Here is a 24032-nt window from a genome sequence, read left to right on the forward strand (position 1 = left end):
GTATGCTTTTCATGGTCCAGGTCCAAAGCAACCAAACATGAGTATTGTCCATCTCTGGGTATGCTCTGGGGAATGCTTTAAGTTATCCGCTGTCTGACCGCTGAACAAACCTCCAATGCAATGTCTTCAAAATAAATTTAATATCTGAGCCGGGTGCTGTGACTCTCTCTTGAAATCACAATACAGTGCATCAATACTGTGCTCTTTTTATTATGGGCTATTGGCAATGCAGTGGGTCTGATTCTGACACCACTGCTGACTTTGAGCCATGCTCTGCACTGTGAGTGGTCTCACTCAATGTGCCTGCTGGAATAATTGTGCACTACTCCCAGTGAAGTTGGCAGAATCTGCTCCTGTATGTTAAAACATGGGGAAGGCAAATCATTTTGGGATCAGTGGTGCAACAAAGTCATAGCCTGCTGTAAGACTCAGAGCATTTCTACGCTGCCCTGGGGGCATCCTGGGGAAGGCACTGTGGCTCAGCAAGCCATTCTTCTGCCTTCTTGCTCTAGCAGAGAGTAATTTGATGCTAGCCTATATCAGCAACAAATGACTATGCCATCCTTAGTGCTGATTCAGCGCTGCAGGTTGGTACAACAAGGGGAGGCAAAGTTGGGGCTTCTTCCTTTCCCGAACCACCACCGATGTACCAGCTTCCGGAGGGGGTAGGAGCAGATGCACAGTGGTAGCTTACTCCTGTATGATGGGATTCGGGATCTTGATTGCTTATGCAGGGAATAATAGGAATACATACTTCTCCATATACCCACATACACGACAACAGGTCAAGGGATGATGTGTAGCATTTTGCAATTTTCATTTTTATTCTCATTAAATAGCTTTCTAGAATGATGAATCAAAGCTACATTTTGTCCATAGTGTTATAAACTGATGACCCATTTTCTTTCGGGTATTCAAATATGCACAAACCAAACTAAACCAGTTTCAGACATAATCAGGAGCATATTTATTTTGGAAATGTATTGCTGCAGCTTCAAACAACTATTGTACATTCTGGAGAAATCAAACATGCTTGTAGTATGTTATTACATTATAAACCATGTTGTAATTACAGAACTTGATTTGTTTCATTTATTACCTCCATGGTTTATGTATTATTGGTTGGACTTGAAAGTTGTAGCTGTGACTTTATAAAGCCCACTAAAACTTTATATTCTCCACCCCTTTCTCAAACTGATCAAATGGCTAAATCAATTGTTGGGGTAATGTCAATGGAATCAGGATCAATAGGCGCAGAAAATGTATTATAAATTTTCATTGTATAAAATTAGATTATGCAATTTCGGAATGTTTATCCTTCCGAGATCCAGATACCAGTTTTGCCTGAAGCATACATTATAGTATTTTGGGCTCTCTGTGTTATGTTACAATTTCAGTAGCAATAAATTGAATACATTCAAGTATCCTCTCAAAAACATCAGGAAGATGTTTGCATTCTTTTTTCTTAAAGTGTGTGCCAACTAGTTTTGGACATATCTTTAGGTTCTTCAAAGGCTTGTAGCCAGCAGTACATATGTGTTGGGTGAAACGCTTAAGCACATGTTTAAATTTAAGTACATGCTTAAGTGCCATTGACATTAATGAAAACAAAGTATGTACTTAAATGCTATACTTAATTTGGTCTTTACTTTCTACTCAAAAGCCTGTTGAAGTCAATGGGATTTTTTTTCTGTTGATTTTAGTGGGACTTGCATATGTCCTTAAATGCCAAGCTCCAGATCGGCTAGGTGCCTAGTCTCCTCAGCTTGCCTGCCTGAGGTGATTTAGTAGTGTCTAATGACTTCTGGTTTTGCTACCCATGAGCTGGATTTTTTTGAAGCCCGTGAGATTAGTTAGATAATTAGATACTTCTGTGTTTTTACCACTTTTTGGTAATTCCCTTTTTTTTGGTATGGGATCAGAGTTACAATGGCATTTATCTTTGGCTATAAACTGAATGTGATATCAGAACAGCAAAAAGGAGCACCAAAATATATATATATATATATATATATATGGAGATACGAGAAACCAGACACTGAACTGGGACTATGGCTATGTCATAAACAAATAGATAAGGGTTAATGTCTCTTTCACCTGAAGCACCTGACCAGAGGACCAATCAGGAAACAGGATTTTTTTTTCAACTCTGGGTGGAGGGAAGTTTGTGTCTGAGTCTTTGTCTGTCTGCCTGCTTTTCTCTCAGCTATGAGGAGTGATTTCTATTTCCTGCTCTCTAATCTTCTGTTTCCAAGTTGTGAGTACAGAGATCATGTATTTACATGTCTATAGTTGCTGGAGTGCTTTGAATTATATTCTTTTTGAATAAGGCTGTTTATTCAATATTCTTTTAAGCAATTGACCCTGTATTTGTCACCTTAATACAGAGAGACCATTTGTATGTATTTTCTTTCTTTTTATATAAAGCTTTCTTTTAAGACCTGTTGGAGTTTTCTTTAGTGGGGAACTTCAGGGAATTGGGTCTGCAGCTCACCAGGGAATTGGTGGGAGGAAGAAGTCAGGGGGAAGTCTGATTTTGAATTCCCTCTGGGTGAAGAGGAAAGTGCTTTTGTTCCAGGATTGGAATTACAGAGGGTGGACTCCTTCTGCTTAGATTCACGGAGGTTGCTTCTGTGTATCTCTCCAGGAGCACCTGGAGGGGAGAAGGGAAAAAGGATTATTTCCCTTTGTTGTGGGACTCAAGGGATTTGGGTCTTGGGGTCCCCAGGGAAGGTTTTTCAGGGGGACCAGAGTGCCCCAAAACACTCTAATTTTTTGGGTGGTGGCAGCAAGTACCAGGTCCAAGCTGGTAACTAAGCTTGGAGGTTTTCATGCTAACCCCCATATTTTGGACGCTAAGGTCCAAATCTGGGACTAAGGTTATCTGACAGGCTACGTCCAGACTACCCGCCATATAGTTGGGTTAAAATCGATTGCTCGGGGATCAATATATCACGTCTCATCTATTCGCGATATATCGATCCCCGAGGGCGCTTATATCGATTCCGGAACTCCATCAACCCCAACGGAGTTGCGGAATCGACAGGGAGAGCCGCGAACATCGATCCCGCGCGGTGAGGACGGGTGAGTAATCCAATCTTAGATATTCGAATTCAGCTACGTTATTCACGTAGCTGAAGTTGCGTATCTAAGATCGATTTCCCCCCGTAGTGTGGACCAGCCCTTAGTTTTATTGCCAGCTCTGCCTGGCCTGCTGGATGACTTTGTGCAAGTCACTTTACTTCTCCATATTGTTGTAAAATAGGGATAGTGAGCACTTTGTACAGCACTTTGAGATCAGCGGATAACAATAATACACAACTATTTTTGTCACTGGTCAGATAAATTGTGTGGTTTGGAGGAGTTTGTGATTTTTTTTTTTCGCCTATCTTTGCGCGGGGGATCAGAACAAGCCCGTGGCTTTAGAGAAGTGCTAAGAACTAGATGAGAATTCCAGAAGGTTTTGTTTGTTTGTTTGTTTTAAAAGGCTCAAAGTCAGTAAAACACACAAACTCATGCTGAGGTTCATCCCTTTTCAGTAAAATATTTAAACGTATTCTTACATCCCTGATTTACTGAATCTGGGTCTAAATAACACTGCCCATTTGAACTGTTCTAAAATGACTACTTTAAAAAAAATCCAGTTTACATAGAATGTCCTAATTTTAGTTTTTTAATCCTTAAAATATTTACTCCCCTTTTCCTCTTGTTGATTTTAGGAAGGGGTGTGTGTGTGTGTGTATTTTTGTTTGTTTTGTTTTGCAAGAAAGAAACTAACTCTACAGGAGAAAGAGTAGAGCTGATCATGCACAAAACATTGACAAATGAACACATTTCTGAAACATTCTGAAGAACGAGAAAATATTTTTCCTCTCATCTTTCATTTCTAATAACTTTAGGTGTTACTTCTAACATGAGTACGTACCTAATTTTCAGACAGAAATGTCATTTTCAGGTTGGTGGTGTCCCTTGCCCAAAAAACGTTAATAAAAACATTATTCTAACAGTATCTGTCCCCACTTGCTTTACAATAAAGATGGAAAACATTTTTTTCCACTTGACTACCATGTCTTTACTGAGAACCATGGAGATTTAGAGGTTTTTATTCTAGCCAGCAGAGGGCTTCAGTATTTTTCCCATTAATGTTGTAAAAACATATTGGGTCCAGTGTCAAACTGGAATAAATTTGCTGGTGTAAATAGAATTGCACCTATATAAAGTGATGTTAGTTATTGGCGTAACAGTGAGATCATTGCCTGAAGAAAGACTGCAGGATGAACCTTTAAGAGCTGAAAATGTGGTGAACCATTTTCCCGTTGCCATATAAGAAGTGCAAGGGAAAAAAGTAATTCATGAGGAATGTTAATGAAAATAAAATCTTAACAGGACTGGAACTCTAATGCAGATGCTCGGGCCACTGGGATGCACCATCATTTGTATGCAAGTTTACAGGTATTGGGTTACATTCAATCTGGGCAGAGAAAATTATTCCGTTTCACATAGGATTTCTTTATTTCAAAACCTGGTTTTGTTCCAAAGCCCAGAAACGTCAGAATTTTCCCTGAAAGGGAAGGATCCCCAGTGTAACAATCTGCCTGGTGTGATGACCCTGACCCACCCATCCTGGAAGCCCTGGGGTTTCCTGGGGCAGTTTATATGGTAGGCTATCCCAGAGCTATGGAACCTGGGAGCCTTGGGGTCCCTGGTTCAGCTTGCCCCAGAGCTGCAGAACCTGTAAGCCCAGGCTCTCTAACAGCCAACAAGATGGGCTGGCAAGTAGCCAGCTGGGCAAAATGACAAGGAACCAGGCAAGTTTCCATTAGCACTCGGCTAGGATTCCATTAGAGCTTTGTTGAAATCCAAACATCTCCATGGAATATTTTCATATGGATGATTTGGCAAATTCTAATGGGAAAATATTTTGTTGAAATTTTTGTAACCACCTCTTTTGAACACCCTTAATCTAAGAAAAATGTTGGAGTTCTGTGCTGGCATGTAAGGATGGGAATGGTAGAAAGAACGCTAAGGTAAATGAACTGCAGCAGTCCCAGTGAACAAGGTACAGTTCCGATGCACAGTGGTAGGTAGGAGGAGGTAGGATCTCAGGAGGAAGTGAAGGGGGAGCACTGCCTGCCCTGTACAATGCTCCATGGGAGTGTGTCACAGGGTGGAAGGAGATGGGGGCAGCCTGGGCTGCAGAAAGACCAGAGCCAGGGATTCTCCCATTGTTCCCCTTCCTAGCCTTCACCTAACAAGTCCTACCATAGAGGCTAAAGTAGTTCCCCCACAGTTGGGCTCAGCTCCTGCTCCAAAGCCTGGGGAAAGTAGTACCTCTCCTGTGTTCCTCTACCAATCTTACATCATCATTTGCAGCATGGATTGCCAAACTTTATTGGATCACGTATCACCAAAAACTGTTGTGACGTGGTACGTGAGCTTGATGTTCCATCAATCTATGAGTGGTGTGCGTATCACAGTTTGAGTACCCCTGAGCTGCAGCAAGTGCAGGATGGCTCTATAAGCATGAAGAAAGGAGCTATAAACAGCACCCAGAAGAGCATTGACTTGGCCCAGTGTACAACATCCTCTTGGACACTAGCAAAGGTCTCTTTGTGAGGGGGTATCTGTCCCACGCTGGCCCATAAGGGAATAATAAAGCCCTAGGGACGCTGAGCAGGACGCAGCCAATTAAAGAGAGGTTGCAAGGAGCAGACAATTAGGGCTGAGCTGGCCCATATAAAAAGGACTGCAGAGCAGTTTGTCGCTCCTTGGAGCTCGAGGAGGGAGGAGGAAGGCAGCAAGCACCCTAGATGGAGCAGAGCTGCAGGAAGAGGCTATGGAGCTAAAGGCAGCTCCTGGCAGGCCACAGGGATTTGGAGGCTGAGGCCTTGAGACAAGGGCAAACAGGGAGTTGGGGCCGTGGGAAGTGGCCTAGGGAATTCTACTGAGGAGTCAAAGGGGGCGCCGCAAGCAGCGGCCTTCTATAGGGTCCCTGGGCCAGGACCCAGAGTAGTGAGTGGGTCTGTGTCTCCTCGATCACTCAGTATGAGGAAGTGTCTGGACTGAGGGACTGCAATACTGTCCCCCAGAAGGGCGGGAGCACAGAGTGTGGCACAGCTGGAGGGCTGTGTCCTGAAGAGGATGCCATGGTCCTTGGAGTGACCTGGCTCCTGGAGCAGAAGTGATGGTGGCAAGACATCACCAGATGAGGGCGCACTGGTGAGTAGAGCTAATTCCTGAATTGGCCATGAGGAGGCACCATAGTGGTGAGTCACACCCCATCACTCTCTTTCGCTGGACATGAGTAGCGACATATCTGGATGAGTGCTGCTGTATGTACTCACTGGCTTTGTAACTTTTCTCACAGTTTCACCATGATGTGTTGGCTGCCTGGGATGCACAGTGGCATAAAACTTTTCCTGTTGTTGCAGGGTGGAATGAGGTTGGATTGACACCAAGTATTATTTGTCCCTGTTTACTGCTCCTTTAAGCAAGAGTAGTTTTGTGCGCTGAGGCAATTCACCAGCTTTCTCATCATGTTCAATCTTCTCACAGTATTAGCTAGCAGTGGTCATTTTATAATTTGATATAAATTATTACAGATTTGTGGTTTAGAGACAGGATACTAGTCTTGTAACTGAAAACTACTAAACTATGCTCATGGGTGTAATAGCTTGAATGTATTGGGAGTTATAGCATGTACACAGTGAGGGGAGTTTTGGCAGGGCAAAAGCTTATCCAAAGTCATTGTGCACTTAATTTGCTGTTTTCTTGTACATTTTGTAATCTATTTTAGTGGACTAGTAAGGAAGGATAGTGCATTAGTAAAGGAAGTAGCCTAGGAGTTGGAAGACTTGAGTTCAAATCCCTGCTCTGTGTGACCTTGGACAAATCACTTGGCATCTCTGTAGCTCTGTTCTCTGTCTGTAGAACAGAGATAACGACACTTACCTATCTCAAAGGGGTGTTTTTAAGTATAAATACATTAAAGATTATGAGACATACACCCAGATACTACAGGAATGAGGGTCATACAAATACCACAGATAGATTCAAGTCCTCTTGGTCACATGAAAATCACCTTCCATTGATTTGCAAAAATGAAGTGTGTGTATGTGTGCTGGTTTTTCCTGGTATGCCTTTTTTATAAACAAAAATGGAGACAAGCCATAATTCAACAGTTTTGCTTTGTTTGGAAATCTTTCCACACAGCTCTAATTGTGAATTATTACTTTGCACCGGCTTTTGTAAGATGTGTTTTGATGTGTCTGTACAGTTAACATGTTTAGTTATCATTATGTAAATAGAAATTTAATTGGATGGGAAAGAGGCCAGCATTAAAAATTTGTGAAGTTATGTATGGGTTTTTAAAATATGCTGCAGCTACTGACCATGACAGCAACATAGAGACAATGTTAAGTACTGTTTTTTGGTTCTTTTTTTGATTGCAATGTCCTTTCAAAACCTAATGTAGCAGCAAAAGCTTTTAATGTAGGTGCACCTAAATCCATATTTAGTCTTCTAAAATAAAATACTTAGTTTTAGAGGTGCTGAGCTGAATTCCAGGTGGGAGCTGTGAGTGTTCCATCAGGTTTCCTGTTTAACAGTATGTCTATACTACCTGATGGATTGATGGGCAGCTTTAGATCCAGCGGGGGTTGATATATCGTGTCTAGTCTAGACGTAGTAAATCGACTGCCAAGCAATCTCCCATCAACTCCAGTACTCCACTAGGGTAAGAGGCACAGGCGGAGTCGACAGGGGAGCATCAGCAGTGAACTCACCACAGGGAAGACATTGCGGTGTGTAGATCTAAGTTTGTCGACTTCAGCTACGTTGTTCACATAGCTGAAGTTGTGTAACTTAGATCGATCCCCCCCTCCCCTCCCAGTGTAGACCAGGCCTAGGACTCTAGATTTTGGAGCTTAACTTTAGGCACCCACCTTTGGAAACTTTAGCCTATGTGTCTTTCCTTGCCCAATGTTGTCTCTTTTCCACACATGCCAGTATAGAAAATAAAGACACTTATTTTTCCCTTGTGAAATGCAAACCAGACTGGCTGCTTTAAGTTTACTTCATTGTCAGCATTCCAATGGGTAAAATTTTCAAAAGCACTTTAGTCCCATTTTTCAAAAGGTACTTGAGAGCCTAAGGATTTGTCTACATGGTGCCTCAGTATGAACTACAGGGTTGTGAATTGTGGAGTATTCTAACACACTGCGCTCTAACTACCCCGTGTAAACCCTGCTGGTGCAAAGTGAAAAGTACCTTGGGTGTGTTCACATAGTCCTGTTTTTCAGTTAGAACTCAATGCATTAGAGTGCTCTACAGTTCATCCCTTCTAGTTCAAACCATGGCACCGTGTAGACAAGTCCCATGTCTCACTAAAAGTCACTGGGACTTAGGCTTGTCATGTACTTAGGAGCTATTGAAAATCTTACCTCAAATCAGTAGCATTTTTACCACAACTCTGAAAAGGGTTTACCACAGCATCTTCTTTTCCAAGTTCTGCAGCAGCTGAGCAAAACATATATTGTGGGTCACAAATGTCCTTTTTGCTGTTTTTATTTCTCCGTGAGGCACTTAGAAGGTGTAAGTGAGCCAGCTGCTCTGAAGTCAATGAAATTTCAGCCACTTATGCTTGGTTTGAAATTGGCTGGGGTTGGTTTGGTTTGTTTTTAAACAAGGAAAATAAATAGTTAAATATGGAGGAAAGTCTAAACCAAATGCTATATTAAGGAAAGTCAGTGTTTGCATTTTTCACTACTTCTTGGTGAAAACAGATAATTTGACAATTAATTTACCTATTTTAATCTGCCTAATTTGTGTCTGCCCCTCAGAATATTTAGTGATGTTACTTATAACACCATGTGTTGCCTCAGCAAAATTGGCCAAATCATGTCAGCAAACATGAAAAATTGACACTGAAGCTAGTTGGAGTCTGGATGATAGCTGCAGATTTAGCCCAGTAGAATTAGTTAAACTTGGAGTATGGGGAAGATTGTTTTATCGGAGGGCCAAATCCTGATCCCATTGGACTCATTTGGAATAGGATTACAGCCCGATTCTCTGCTAGTGTAACATCAATTGAAGTAAGTCAATTTATATGAGCAGGGGGCCTGGCCCATGGCAAACCAGTTCATGATAAAGCAGAAACCTGAATTATTTGCTGTATAGCAATGTGAACCCCTTATATCAACTTCTGTATTTATGTTTGAAACCATAGCACAGACGAGACATTTTTGTAACAGAAGAACCATGTATTACATGATACAGATTAGTCTATTGATGGAGCACAGGTTTGTGTAGAGCAATGAGGATATCCTGTCCATGATGTACCAGTAAATATTCTACCATGTACTCATTTAAAACCATTAGCGGCATGTTATTGTCGTCTTTCATTTTTATTGTCTAACGACTTCAGCTCCATGTATTTCAGCACTGATGCATATGCTAGTCTATAAATAGCCTATTGTGGAATGTTTGTCACAAACAACCCAGAGTAAAAAGCTTGAGGGCATGAAATAAACATTCATTTGCATTAAAAAATAATTGCTAAAGTTCCCTCCTACATGCCCCTCCGGAGGAAAACATGAACTTTTTGTAGCATTGGGTAGGAGCAACAACACCCAGACATTCATCCTCAGAGATGCTGCCAGGACTGCAGAAATGTCAGGGGCAGAAGCACCAGCTCACCTTCTCCACCCCACCACCCCTTTGTTTTTTTCTCCCCTCCCCTCTCCACAACACACTCTTCCAGATGGGAAAGGCAAACATTTTAGAACAGTAACACTTTGCTTCAGCTGCCTGACATATGGTGCCACATAATCTCTTTCATTTTGACAGTGCCAGAACCCAACAGCCTTGAACAGCAGCCTGAAATGTAATAGAAGGAATACACAATGCCACAACGAAGCTGCTGTGCTAGATGTGTAGACCTGTCCAGAAGTTAGCAATTTTTTTGTATTTGTTTTCTGGAAATTGCTTTTCAGATCACTAGTCTGTTGTTCTTCTTTTTCCTCCTCCTTTTAGAATTGCATCCTTGTTTATTACAAATATGTGATGCGGCATGAACAAAAATTCCATTTTCAAACTCCCTGACCCCCTTCTCATTCTGTGTCATAATAGGGAAGTACTGGTTAACAGAAAGATTACTGTAAATTTGTTCTATGGTGAACATACATCAAGAGAAGAAGCAGCAGCAGGCACTTCCACAAACCAATAATGACTGCATGTCATTACCATGGGCTCACATATCACTGGAAATGACAAAGTGGTCTGAAATACGTAAGACCATCAAAGGTCCCTTGTTTATTTAAGGTCACAAACATATGAGATCTGGTGTATGGAGAGCCTATACGAAAGACACGGTTATTTTGAAACTGGGATGGATGAAACTCAAATTGGAACAAGATATAGCCATAAAGGCAAAACACTGCATGAAACAAATGGTTATTGGATCACTGTGATTAAGCTAATGTGTTGGTTATTTTAAACCCAATTAAGAATGGTGATATTGAGAAACTAGGATGTTTCTTAGAAATGACTTTTACTTCCAGTGGCTAAGCAGCCTTTTTTGGTTTAGCAGTTGTTGTCTTGTTTTTTGTTTCATTTGGAGAACAAGTGGGTGGTTTGTGTTTTGTTTTGTTTTTATATTATTCAACCCCCACATTTTCTTGCTAAGAAAAAATCTTCCATTCTGATGATGTGAGTAACTGAATATTCTATTGGAAATGATTATTTTGAGAATACAATACTTGAACATGTCCCTGATTTTATCATTATCAGATTCCTGAAGCAATGCCACAGATATTTTCCTTGCAAAATAATCCATTAAATCCAGGCTTTCCTTTCCACAGAAATGCTGTATCTGACCTCCACCGCACCAGCATTTTTTTTTAATTTGGTTTCTGTGGCTCCAGTCCAAAGGGAAATAAGGAAGAGGAGCATTTGTGCCTGAACTCCACCCAATCACCCCATCTTTATCACCAAACGAAAATGCATCCAGATTCTCTAAGATTTTTAATCTTCTTTCTGTGGCTGGGAAATTTAATGTTTGGGTTTAGTTACTCCAGCACAAGTGTCAACAATTATAAATATTTGTCTTCTCAAAATTAAACAGCTTCTTGTTGTTGGGAAAACTTTATACCGTGCAGTCCAGTGCTCATCACAGCTTAAATCCTTGTTACTCATTTTTCCACATTTGAAGTGTTGTGGATCTCTCAGGGCCCAATTTTTGGTGGGCTTCAAACCAACTTATTTTTTGGCCAGCAAAAATGTACCTGCAAGATTATGCAGCCACAGATGACGAATGATTTGTATGTACACATGCAACTCTGTATGTGCAAAACAGTTGCTCGTGCAATTTATCAGATGCATTCTTTCCACTATATAATCACAGAATGTCTAACATCTGAGTCAGATTTTTGATTGGTGTAAATCAGTGCTTTCAGTTGACTTAAATATTCCAATCTACAATTTGACCCTCTAATTACATCCATTTACACCACCAAGTCTATGTTCTTAGCTCAGGTGAAGAGTCATATTGTCTATATAAATGTTTCCTGATTTGGTCTCTCCTGTGTTTAGGACTTCATACAAGTCATTCCTGCCCACAATTAATACACTGAATGACTGTATGTCTAAGGCAAGCTGCTGTGTGTGTGTGTAGATACATATCAAGGTTTCTCTGTTTGTAAAATGGGGTTAATAATTGCCTAACCCAAAGGTATTTTTTCTTAAAACAAAGCTGGAACCCAATTTTACAGGCATTCTCACTTGTTGACAGGGAGAAGTGGGTGGGAAAAAATAGTTGATCTCAAAACAAACATGCAGATGAACTGTCAAACACTGAATTGATGGGAACTGAATCTTCTACTGAGGTTTGAAAAAATCTCAAATAATCTCTCCAGTTATTACTCTGAAGTTTTATTCCCTTCCTCACTGCCTCCTTCTACACTGTCAGCAGAACTGAAAGGGCTGAGACCTAGCAAGAAACACATCTTATCTTGCAGTACTCCTGTCTTAAATGGAAGTGGGAAGTATTGGAAAAGGGGAAACTCTTGCAGGTCTCCTGAGACTTCCAGTCACTTTTTGGGATGCCAAAGAGCTTAAGATAAGAGGTTTGGATAAGCATCCCATGTGAAATTCAGAGAGAGACACTGAGCTCTCTTTTGGGTGAAATTCTGAAGACCTTAATCAGACAAACTTCTATATAACTCAAGATAACTTTGCAATAAAAATATGAGTGTTCTTCCTAAACTGAGTCCCATTCACATACAAATCTCAAGTCCAGTAGAGCTTTTGACTCATGATGGCTGGCCTGAGAGGCGGTATTTGCTAAAACTTGAGCGAGCGCCGCTTGTTGGCTGATAACATAATCACTCAGTAGTGTGGACACAGGCCAGCGCCAAGGAACTATGGGATATGCTCCCAGAAACCTTCGCACCATACATATTTGAGAACAAGGCCAGCGTAGATGTGGCAACTTGAGTGTTGCTTCACAGTGTGGCCATTCTCACTTGAGCTAGGCCAATGCAAGAGAAGTGACTTGAGTGTACATAACTCAGGTGAACTGCAGTGAAGACATACTCTTTAAATTTAAATTTAAATTTAAATTCATCCCAGTGCAGAGGGACAGTTCAAGGTCTATGCTCCACCTATGTCCCATATAACCCCTGAAAATACTGCTTAACTTGTGCTGGTCCTCTGTGCCTGGTGAATTTCATTCTTCTAGAATAGCTCTCCATGGATCTAACATATCTTTAAACTGCACTTTTCATTTTATAGAAAACCCTCCTTGTCTCTTTCAGGAAACACAACCATTTTTATCCCTTCTGCATTTTTCCCTCCCTTTTATATTCAGTGGCTGACGAATGATTCATTTCACCAATGTTTACAGAGAACATTGAGTGGAAAAGGGGATCATGACTTTTTAAAATACCTATTTAAAGAAGATGTCTCAGTAGGGCTGTGTAATCCAGTGCAGCTTCTCCCAGGTGGCCAGAGCCCACGGCAGAGTTTAATCAGTCTCAGTCAATCAGAGCAAAGGATTCTGTGGCATATATTTTACCATATTAATGCCAAATGCTTTCTTATAACAGTATAACAGGCTTTATTTTAATTGAAATGGTCAGCTGTAGTGTTTTATTTTTAGTCACTTTTAGTATTGTTTCAGGACAATCTAAATTATTACAATGTCATTACTTTAATTTATGAATACTATTTAACCATTCTGTAATCTGTAGTAGTGATTTAATTTTATGACTAAGATCCTAGAATAGTCATCTCATGTTCAGTCTTACATGCCTTAAATTAAATATACCAAATATAAAATAAGCATAAAAATAGACATTAATTTTCTCAGATGGAGTTTTAATATTAATTTCTAAGCTTTGTAAATGACACACACATATATAGGTTGTGATTTTAAATCCTGGAATATCTTTGGATCAGATTTATCCCACACTAATGCTTCTATATTTAAATTTTAGGGAGAAAAAACTATAGGACCATTGTATACTAAAACTATAAGTAGTTATAGTAACATAAATCCTTTCCCCCCTCACTGCATCTTTGAATCTTGTTTTGTTCAGGATGGATTCTTCATATAGGGCAGAGCTATCATTTCTGCATCAAAAGAAAATCCTTCTTCTGATGGAAGGAGATTGTGTCTCGAGTCAATCAACTCTGGTTCCCTTGAGCAGAGCCTGCCAATATGAGAACTGTGCAATTTTGGAAGTATATTCATATGGCAAGAGACTGTGATCTGAAAATAAAAATAGACCTATATATATGGTATACGTGTGTGTATCTCTATGACACTGATATACTTGTCTAAGGAGTGTATTCTGCAAGGTTGTTGATTAGGTAAGTTAGGCTGTACAGTTTTGCTAAAGCACTGTTATTCTCTTATTCTGTGGCACCATTTAGATACTATGGTGATACACACATTGAACTTTTAATACAGATAGATGGAAGATTGATCAGAAACATGGCTTTGTGGCATCCGTTCGTTTCAATTACTTTCATATCTCTGATAAGTAAACATTATGGTTGTGTTAGCTGCCAGCCGGACAGTTCAGCTTGAGCTCTGAAAGTCAAAGTGGGTTCTTTACAATCTGAATGGGAATCCTTCCTGGGACAGAGAATATTGTTTAGGGCATGAACAAGGTTCGACCATATCTGTCTATCATGCTGTTTGCTGGAATGGCTACTTTGCGCTATTTCTATAATTTGTTTACAAGGGTAGACTGTTGGCCTATTGCTCTGCCCCCATCCTGGAAAACCAGTGGACAGCTTTTCATCTGGGCCTTATCCCTTGTCCACTCTGGGATAGGTGACGCCACCAGCAGTTAAAACTCCTGCTTTTAGGATCATTGGAAGACACAAGCCTTCCCACCATGTTGAAGTGTAGACCCCCCAGGAAAGGGGTTCTTTGCAAAAACTGGAGTACTTGTGAGCAGTTTAAAAACAAAATTCTGTTGAAGCAGCACGAGCCAGACTAGAATCCAGCTCACTCTCGCATAGGTGTGCTGGCTTTGTCACACAAAAGGGATGGAAAATAGTAAAAATGTGTTCTGGTCACTGGCAGTAAAGAAGTGTAACTCTGAAGAGATCATTCCAAAAGCTAATGATATCCTGACCATAACTGCACTGTTAGGAGCTCTAGCATCATAATGATAGATATTGTCAGACACTTTGATTTATATGTTGGCCATAGTCAAAGTTTTCCTGTATTGTGCTTATGTGTTTGAAAAGGTTAAGAATTTTCCTCCCAAAATCCCATATTTTATATATTGTAAATTCAAATGAATGTAATGCTCAAGAAGCATGTCAGATTAATAGCATATGAGACTAATGTTCTTTCCACTGGCCTGATCCACTTCTATTGAAGACCATGGAAGACTTCAATGGACTTTGAACTAGGCTTTATACATACTCAACATATACAGAATATGCAGCATTACAGCAGATAACATTGACGTCTATGGTATTTAAGCATGTGTGCACTGTTAAGTACACCCTTATGTGCTTTCTTGCATCAGGGCCTGCATGAGAAATTTGGAAAGTGCATTTAATTCTAAACAAGGCATAGAGGCTTACAAAATAAGCCTCACAGTATGTCCTTCATCCATGCACACAGACCCCAGTGACTCCAGAGGGAGGTGTGTGCAGATCAAGGATGGTATATGTGGGGTTCAGTGTGCTTGCAAGAGCTCTGTTTTATTCTGTGTCGGGATCCAGCTGGTTGTACATGACAACAGCAAGAGCCTCACAGCTCCCCACCAAAACTCACTGGCTGGGAAGTCTGGCCCTTCAAAGCACAGTCTTCAATATCACAGTATATTGCCCTAAATGTTTTAATGAAAACTCTCTTCTTTAGAGTGGTTGTTTGTTAGTATATCTCTTTGCAATATTCACATGCAGTTAAAATGACAGGAGAAGATTATGGAATAAGAGACCTAGATGGTACTTGGTGTTGGGGGGGGAGGTGGAATCTCAATTATCATTTTTTCTGCTAGATTAAAATCTATATTTAGGGATGACTATTGACACATCTGTTAATTCATTGAAAAATCATCTTCTTTCAAGCCTTTCCTACATAGGAACTTCCTTTTAGTTTGGGTATTTTATATATGGACAGAAGGCAGGTGAGGTAATATCTTTCATTGGACTAACCTGTGATGGTGAAAGAGACAAATTTTGGAGCTACACAGAGGTCTTCAGGTTTATTTATAGGGTTTTTTTTCCAGTGGTGCTCATCCCAGTAGTTTCTGAGTGCCTCGCAAGGCAGCCTCAGCTGCCCATGAAATATTAATAGCTGCATTTTACAGATTGGAAACTGAGCACAGAGTGCTAAACTGGCTCACCCAAGGTCAGAAAGCTATGGCAGAGCTGGGACTAAAACTCAGATCTCTTGGCTCCTAGCTCAGTGTTTCTGCTACAAAACCGTTCTTTCTCTCTGTCTAAATATAATGGAACCTCCCTACCGAGCGAAAGCACCCCTCCCCATAGGTGAAGGTAGAGGTGCAAGAAGCTATGCAGTGAAGCAGTGCTGCATGCAAGGCCAGCATAGAACAGAGGTGGTCAATCCAGGCAGTGGAATGACAAGTGGATCTGCAAGTTACATCCCATGCAACTGTCCCCCATCTTTTCCCTATCCCAGTACTTACAAACATAACATGAAAAATCTCAAATGTCTGCTGACCTCTAACTGTAGACTTTAGTCTTTCATTTCATAGCTTTAAATAGCTATTTTCTTATTATAATTAAATACGCACTGTGCCTAGAAACCTGGAAAAATTGGCTTGTTCCATCAATTTTAAAGGAACACAGAGTACAGACTGTACTCTGTTGTAATAGCAAGTTCAAGTTTTATTGAACTTGATAGCATTTAAAATAGTATTAGAGAATTGCTGATACAATTACTCTAGATGCTTCTTGGCTAGTGCCTAAGCCTTACTAGAGTTTGCAATGAGGAGCTTATTTGCTGAACTGGGAATTATTACTGTAGTCACTAAGGTCTCTGGTCATAATATCTTCATAGGGTCTCAGTGCACTGGATGCAGGAGGAGGGCAGAGATCATCTTTGGAACTGTTTGCCCTGGGGGCTTTCAGCTGAGTGAATCAGGGCATTTGAACTGCTCTGCAGCAGCTGAGTGACAAGCCTTTGTGGTAGGGAAGCCAGGAGTGGTACCGGGATGAATGCATTGTTTCAAACAATGAGCTGGACTCATAGCTGTCAGCTAAGCCCAAAGTCCTGTGAACCTGTAAAACAGTGTTGACTGGATGTTTGAATACACTCTTGTCTATGTTGAAAAAAAGGAATCCTTAGCAATATCACAGAAGAGTGGATCCTCCTCTGAGATGCTTTTGAGCTCAGGGATGAAAATGGCAAACTTATGTGATAAAGGAGAGAGAATGGTTTTCATGGACTGGAACCAGGGCTCTGATAGACGTTCAGATAAAATCAGAGAAATTCAAAGTTTGTATGAATCATGACGATGATGGTTGGCCTAAAAAATCTCCCTCCTCATGTTCCTCAGAAGGCCTCAATGTTTCCCCTTTTGAGACTCTAGTGGTGCCTTTCAGGGTGAAGATGGTTGACTAGCTCCCACCAGCTGCAGTCTCAAAGGGGGCTGGCATGGGGTGGGGGGCTCATTCTGTCTGCTCTCCATGTATATGAGGAAGGATGGCTGGAATAAATGCAGGTGAGCTTCATCCACAGAGGATCTCAGGGTAAGCTTGGTGTGGGGGGAGACACCTTAGAACTGAAGGAAGAGCTGAAACTGATGCATTTCGTAAGATTTTTAGGCCAATCTCTGGCTGTATCCGCCCTATGAAAAGAATTCAAGCTTCTTTGTATAACTCATAATTCTCATTAATCTCAATTGGTGTTTCTCTCATGAGGATAATCAACCTTTGAGTATGTTGGCTGAATTAAATCTCCATTCCCTAAATAAACGTTCTGAAACTTTAGTTATGAAAGAAACACAGAAAGGGCTAAATACACCCTTGGTATATATCCATTGAAAGCAAGCTCTACCAAGGATGAATTTGGCCCATTATCTTGTCTTTAGAAATAATTGTAAAAGCCTGATAGAGCTATTCTGTAATATCAGATAAAAATGCATTAGAAAGCAATGTTTCTGATTTGAAATATTATCCTCAATTCCTGCCATTGTGCCTGGCCCCTCTGAGAAATGGGGTTCATCATGGAAATGTTTAAGTTCTCGAATCTAATGCTGCCATATGTTCCACCTAGACAGCACCAAAGGCTGATGGGATTTCTGGGTAGAAACAGGAGTGGAATTTGGTCCTTAACTATGGCACAGTTATAACTCATCCATGGGTGGTGATACTGTGCCCCCAGGGGACTGTGGAAAAAACATTGAATTAATAAACCTGTGTGAGGTTGGGAAAAAACCTGGTCATAACAAACCAGAAAAATGTCCTTGGGAGTAAGGGGAATAACTTCCCACCCCACAAACCCATCTTTATTTTGCATCCTGCTAGCAGCATGCAGCAGTCAGTTAAATGGTCTTGTATTCTGTGCATTCCTTGTATTTTTCATTTGTTTTCTTGGTTAACATACAACAAAGAACACTAATGATGGGCAGAGCCACAAACCCATAATGACTGTGTGTATTACAAAAATATGGACAATGCTTACAGGAAAATGACACAGCAGATTTAAAATGTGTGGTAACATTAAAAATGTCTCTGTTTACTCTGGTTCCCACACATTTGGGAGTTACAAGCATATGCTTTTCCCTTGGCAAGAATCTGACAGAGCACTTAGTGCCTACTGAAAACTAAGTCAAGTATAGCAGCAGGGCCAGGCCCTGAGGCCTAAGTAGCAGGCTTGATCATCCATCATCCCTTGACAGATGATTTTCTGGCTCTGTATTACATAGGGGAAGAAATTCATGCAATATACAGTAAATATAGATACAATGAAGGAAAATCTCCTTCTTAAAATCTTTTGTTCATATTCATGACCAAATTACCATAAGTATTAAAAGCATTTAATTAGATTATGTAAGGGAAAGCGTCAAGTAAACAGCATTAAATCTCAATGGCAAACAATAAATCATGCTGCAGAACAACATCTGAGTTTGTGCAAGCAGGTTTTCTAGGGTCACACTGCAGTTTCTGTTTCTTTTAAAAAACTCGATGGATAAAAGCTAATATATGTAGTTTTGTCAATGGACAGGCAAAGTGAACGAGGTAATATCTTTTATTGGACCAAATTCTGTTAGTGAAAGAGACAAGTGTTTGAGCTTACGCAGGCCTGAAGAAGAGCTCTGTGTAATCTCGAAAGCATATCTTTCTCACCAACAGACAGTCCAATAAAAGATATTACCTCATCCACTTTGTCTCTCCAATATCCTGGGACCAAAAACAGTTTAGCTAGTGGTAAATTTCAGGTGTTTGTGAGGGCACAGGGTTCTTACTGAAATCTCTCTAAGATTAGCGATGATAAAAGCACAGTCCTTGAGGCTTGTGTATCTCTGGGTGGAAGGATGTGTTTTAATACTGGCACTTTTACTTGCTGCACCTAATTGGGTGCCCAAGAATGCAGATAGATGCCTCGTAGGATTTAAAAAAAGGCTTTCAGTAGATTAAGGAACTGAACTCCCATTGACTTTGAACATAAATGAGGAACAGAAATTTGACAATAGAAGGGTCTTCACTCTAGCATACAAAAGTATAACAAAATCCAGTGGCTGGAAGTTGAAGCTAAACAAATTTAGGTGATCAATAGGGCCCAAATGATGAACAGGGAGAGTAATGAACCATTGGAATGACTTACCCAGGATTGTAGTGGATTCTTCATCACTGGAAATTTTAAAATCTAGATTGGATTTTTTTTCCCTAAACATTATGCTGTAGTCAACACAGGAGTTAATTCAGGGAAGTGCTGTGGCCTGTGTTAGACAGTAAGTCAGACTAGGGGCCTGTCTACAGGAATATTTAGTTCATGGCAAGCCATGGTCTGAATGTGCCCCACACTAATCTGCGGATGATTAAATGTCACTTTGGATCCTGGCTCATGCACACTGATGGTTCATTCATGAGTTTGGATTTAGTCCTTTTTGAAATGGGTCTAGATCAAATGCATTAACAAACCATCAATGTGCATCAACAGGGTCCATGAGGCAAGCTAGTGTGGCGTAGGTTCCCAACCCAGCTTGCCAGATTCTAAATGTCTGTGTGAACAATCCCTAGATGATCACAATGGACTTTTCTGGCTTAATAATCTATTAATCTATCTGAACCTTCCTGGAACAGGGTACCAATTTATTTCTATATGTTTGCTCCTCTGGACACTGCCTTCTTTCAGGCTTCAGAGAGATTTGGTTCAGACTTACTCTGAGTTTTGTGGCTTGGCTAGGTTCTTATTTTAGCTGAAATGAGTCATTCCAGTTTCTCTTCCTTGCTTTAAGTTACTTTTCAGGCCAGTGCTAAGTTTTGCCTGTCATTTCCTCGATGTATCCCCCTCCATAAGATAATGAGATCATGTCTGGCATCAAGGGCCCCATTCTGTATTCCTTGTGCTCTCGGGTGACCAGACAGCAAGTGTGAAAAATCAGGACGGGGCTGGAGGGTAATAGGAGCCTATGTAAGAAAAAGACCCCAAAATCAGGACTGTCCCTGTAAAATCAGGACATCTGGTCACCCTACTAAGCTCCTACTGGAGTCAGGTGCACAGAAAGCTGTGTTGGGTCTTTAAAAACAATTGTGAAAGTCAGCGGGGCTTGTGCTCCTATTGAGACACACTAGCCAATGTGATCTAAGTATGGGACTCAGGAGATGAAGCATGTTCCAGTGATCTGGGGCTCTAGCCTGGGATTCACAAGGCCTGGGTTCAGTTTTCTGCTTCTTCACACATGTCCTGTGCGATTTTTTTATTATTATTATTTTATTTTTGGACAAGTCATTTACTATCTAGGTGTCATGTTTCCTACCTGTAATACTACTTCCCTACCTCACAGGGGTGTTATGAGGATAAATACACTACAGATTGTTAGGTGCTCAGATGCTGTGTAAGGGAGGCCATATAAGTACTTAATATAGGCAGGAGTTTGCAGGATATGCACAGGATTTTTACGAATAAACAAGTTGGGGTAATTTTTTCTGCTCTCAGATATGTGTGCACTGATGCACTGGGTTTCACGTGTGTATCTGAGTGCATAGCCTTGTCTCCAAGGTCTGGATGTTTCTTATTCTGCTGCCTAGAACTGGTTGCCATGTGCTGTGACTCTTTCCTGGAGCTTCTAAGGCATAGAATAAGTGTACCTATCTTGTGATATAATCTAGAACCATATAATGTCCTGCCTGAATATACGTAGTAGTGTGATAAGAACCTCTACATTCTACCAGGGTTGCATGGGATTTAGGGTGACAACTCCCATAGCTACATAGACTGGGATATTCAAAGATGTTTGTGAGTTGGATTCCTAACTCCTATTTGAAAATCTCAGCCATCCCTCCAGTTGACATTAAATCCCTTTTTGTTTCTAAAAAATGTGGGGTTCTGGGATCAAATCTTGTGGTGTTCTTGCAGCATTTACTTGGGCAAAACTCCCAATGAAATCAAAACTTCAGGGTTTTGCCTGTGGATTTTTCTTTTTTAGCATCTCTATGGTAACAATATTTTGAGCATTGAAAATAATTTTATGCAGCCAACATCATCTGAAAAAGCCTTTATCACACCCTTGGGAGTTGTATATTCAGCTACTCAATCGCTTGAACAAATGGATAGTTGGTAAAGAAGATTATCACTGGTTTGGTAAATGGAGGGGAGCTTCTAGTATTTGTTCTAACTTTATCTGCCTCAGTAAATTCAGATCAGATACTTAATATTTGTTTTTCCTGTCCACGTCATCCAAACCACTAAAAAGTCATGAGCTTGAGGAAGAAAATTCTATGAGTTTTCATGTGGTCATAGCTAGGGAAATCATTTCCTTTCGTATCCACACGTTCAGCACATTTGCTTGTTCTATCTTTGGTAAAGTTGTGGCATGGCTTTGGGGAAAGGAAAAGGAAAAATGATACTGAAAAAATATCTTGCATAGAAAAAATATTTGGCTAACCTGTCTGAAAACAGATTGACTAATAGTTAAATTAAGCAGAATGTTTGCTTTGTTAAGACTATGGAAATGAGTGGGGAATTCTGCCTCTCGTCTTCCTGCTCTCCCTGTCTTTAGGCTCCTAGCCAAAGCTGGAGAGAGTCATTGCATCTCTTCCTACCTTTCCAATGAATGAATAAATAAAATATATGAAAATTGGGTCCCTGAGTAGTAGTGATGTTTCCTGGATCCCATTTAAGGCAAAATAAAGGAAAATACCCATTGCTACCTACATCCCAATGCGAGTATAACACTGCTCTTCCGCCTTGCAAAATCCAGCACTCAACACAGCAAACATTCCTGTACTGTTGTGTTAGAACTGCTGTAAGTTGATTCCAGCCTGCTGTGTTTTACTTGTAGTTCTTACTGATCTGTTCATTTTCACTGCTTGTCCGCTTAGCTGTGCGTGGAAAATCAACACATTCTCAGTTGTGCTGTTAACAGAACGTAGATAAAGGAATCAGAGTTCCTCAGCTTTATTTATTTATTTTTGCCAAATTTGGTCAAATGCCAGAGGTATGTCAGTCTGTTCTGTGAATTTTTGTTAAATTTGCGAAGTGATAGGGAAATGCAGAGGTCAAAATGTATGATCTGTCCTATTCACCATTTGGAATAGCGCAACACCCTTTCCTTTTCCTATGCCTCCCCCCACTCCTCCCCCAGGCTAAAGAATCATGCACAAAGACTGTTGTCTCACCCTCCCTCTCATGTAAGGAGGCAAGAGTTGACAGCACATTCCTTTGAGACCAGAGACTTCCCTTTAATCCATGAAAAAGGCACAATACATCATATACCATCTTCACTAGAGAGCTGAACTGTTTCAAGGCCACACATCTCAGCTAGGTATTTCTCAGCTGAGACTGTCTGTCCTGCTGGCATTAAGAGCCCCCTGGTTTCAGTGGCTGGAGTCTGGTGACAGGGCCTTATGGAGGGGCCTGTGACTCTCAGGACATAGTCAAAGGCATGTTGCCTTTCCCAGACTTTTGCTTGAGGAGCAGAAGAGGGTAAATGATAGGAGAGTCTGTGGTTAGGGAGTGGGCAGGTCAGTATCTGGAGACTGGTTCCATGTCTATTGATTTTGTTAATAATGTCAATGTGCCTAACACCAGGAAGGCTTCATTTTTAATAAATACCTGTGGTGGCTAGTGAGGTTTGAAAGTTTTCTGATGCAACTGGTATGTAAAGACCCTCCAAGCCAGCATTGTATAGCCAGCTTCAAAACAGGCAATGAATCACGTGCCCACTTGACCTGAGCAGCATTGCTGTTGCTTCTTGCTATATGCCTACTTTCTTATCAGGAGGAGCAAAGGGTTGTAACTAGAGCTGGTTGAAATTTTTCATTTCCAACTTGATTTTGATTAAAAACATCCTTTTCTAAAATATAAGAGAACAGATTTTTAATTTTTTTCTGATTCTTCTACTTGAAATGTCTTTTTTTTTCCCTCCAGTTTTGAGGGTCTTTACATTTTCCTTTTTTCCCCACTAAAAAAGGGAGGAAACACCAAAACCTGAAAGCCAAAGAATGTTAGTGCTCTCATTTAGAAAACCAAAAGGAATTCAGTTTTTTTTATTTTCAGGGGTTTGGGTCAAAAACCACATGTCTTGAGAGAACCAATTCTTTTGCCAAACATATTTTATCATTTTTTTCACCAATTTTAGTTGTAATGTTGCTGTTTCTACAGCTCTGGTAGCCAAAGTTTGACCTAAACATCTTCCTTTCCAAACCTCTGTCTCTTCTTAGATTTATTGCTGTTTAGGGGGCTGATTGAACTCCCACTGAGATCACGGAGAACTTTTCCATTAATGTGATGATAGAGGCTGGATTGGATGTGTACAGAGGAGGTAGGTGGGATAGGTTGAAAAATTTCCATTGAGATTGTAAATGGATTTTTGACTAAACCAACTTTTTTTTTTTGCCATAAAAGTCTGTTTTTCTATGGAAAAGTTAGTTATTTGTTTTTATACTCTAAACAAGCATCCAAAATATTTTGATTTTGGAAATACTGTCATGGTGCCCGAATCATATTGTGGTTTGGATGTTCCATGTCATCCTTCGTCTCTGTGGGCCATGCTTCCGTAAGACACTACCTCTACCATGATGCATCATGGCCAGGCACCTCTCCAAGACGATGGTTCCTTACAGGAGATATACACCCACCAAGGAGTCCAGCTGATAAAGTGGAATGGAAGCATGTGGCAGCCAAACTCCCATGAGCCATTACCACAATATTTCCAAATTGAAATATTTCATTTCTGAGCCAACATTTTTGGTATTCCGATTGCTGCCCCCAAACTGAACTTTTCGAGTAGGGCAGGGAGCAGGTTTCAACCAGCTCTAGATGTAGGCTAGAGTGCTTTCCTGTGCCTCCTTTCCCTTTAATTAAATCATTCCCT

The sequence above is a fragment of the Gopherus evgoodei genome, chromosome 12 (genome assembly GCF_007399415.2).
Source record: "Gopherus evgoodei ecotype Sinaloan lineage chromosome 12, rGopEvg1_v1.p, whole genome shotgun sequence".
NCBI lineage: Eukaryota > Metazoa > Chordata > Testudines > Testudinidae > Gopherus > Gopherus evgoodei.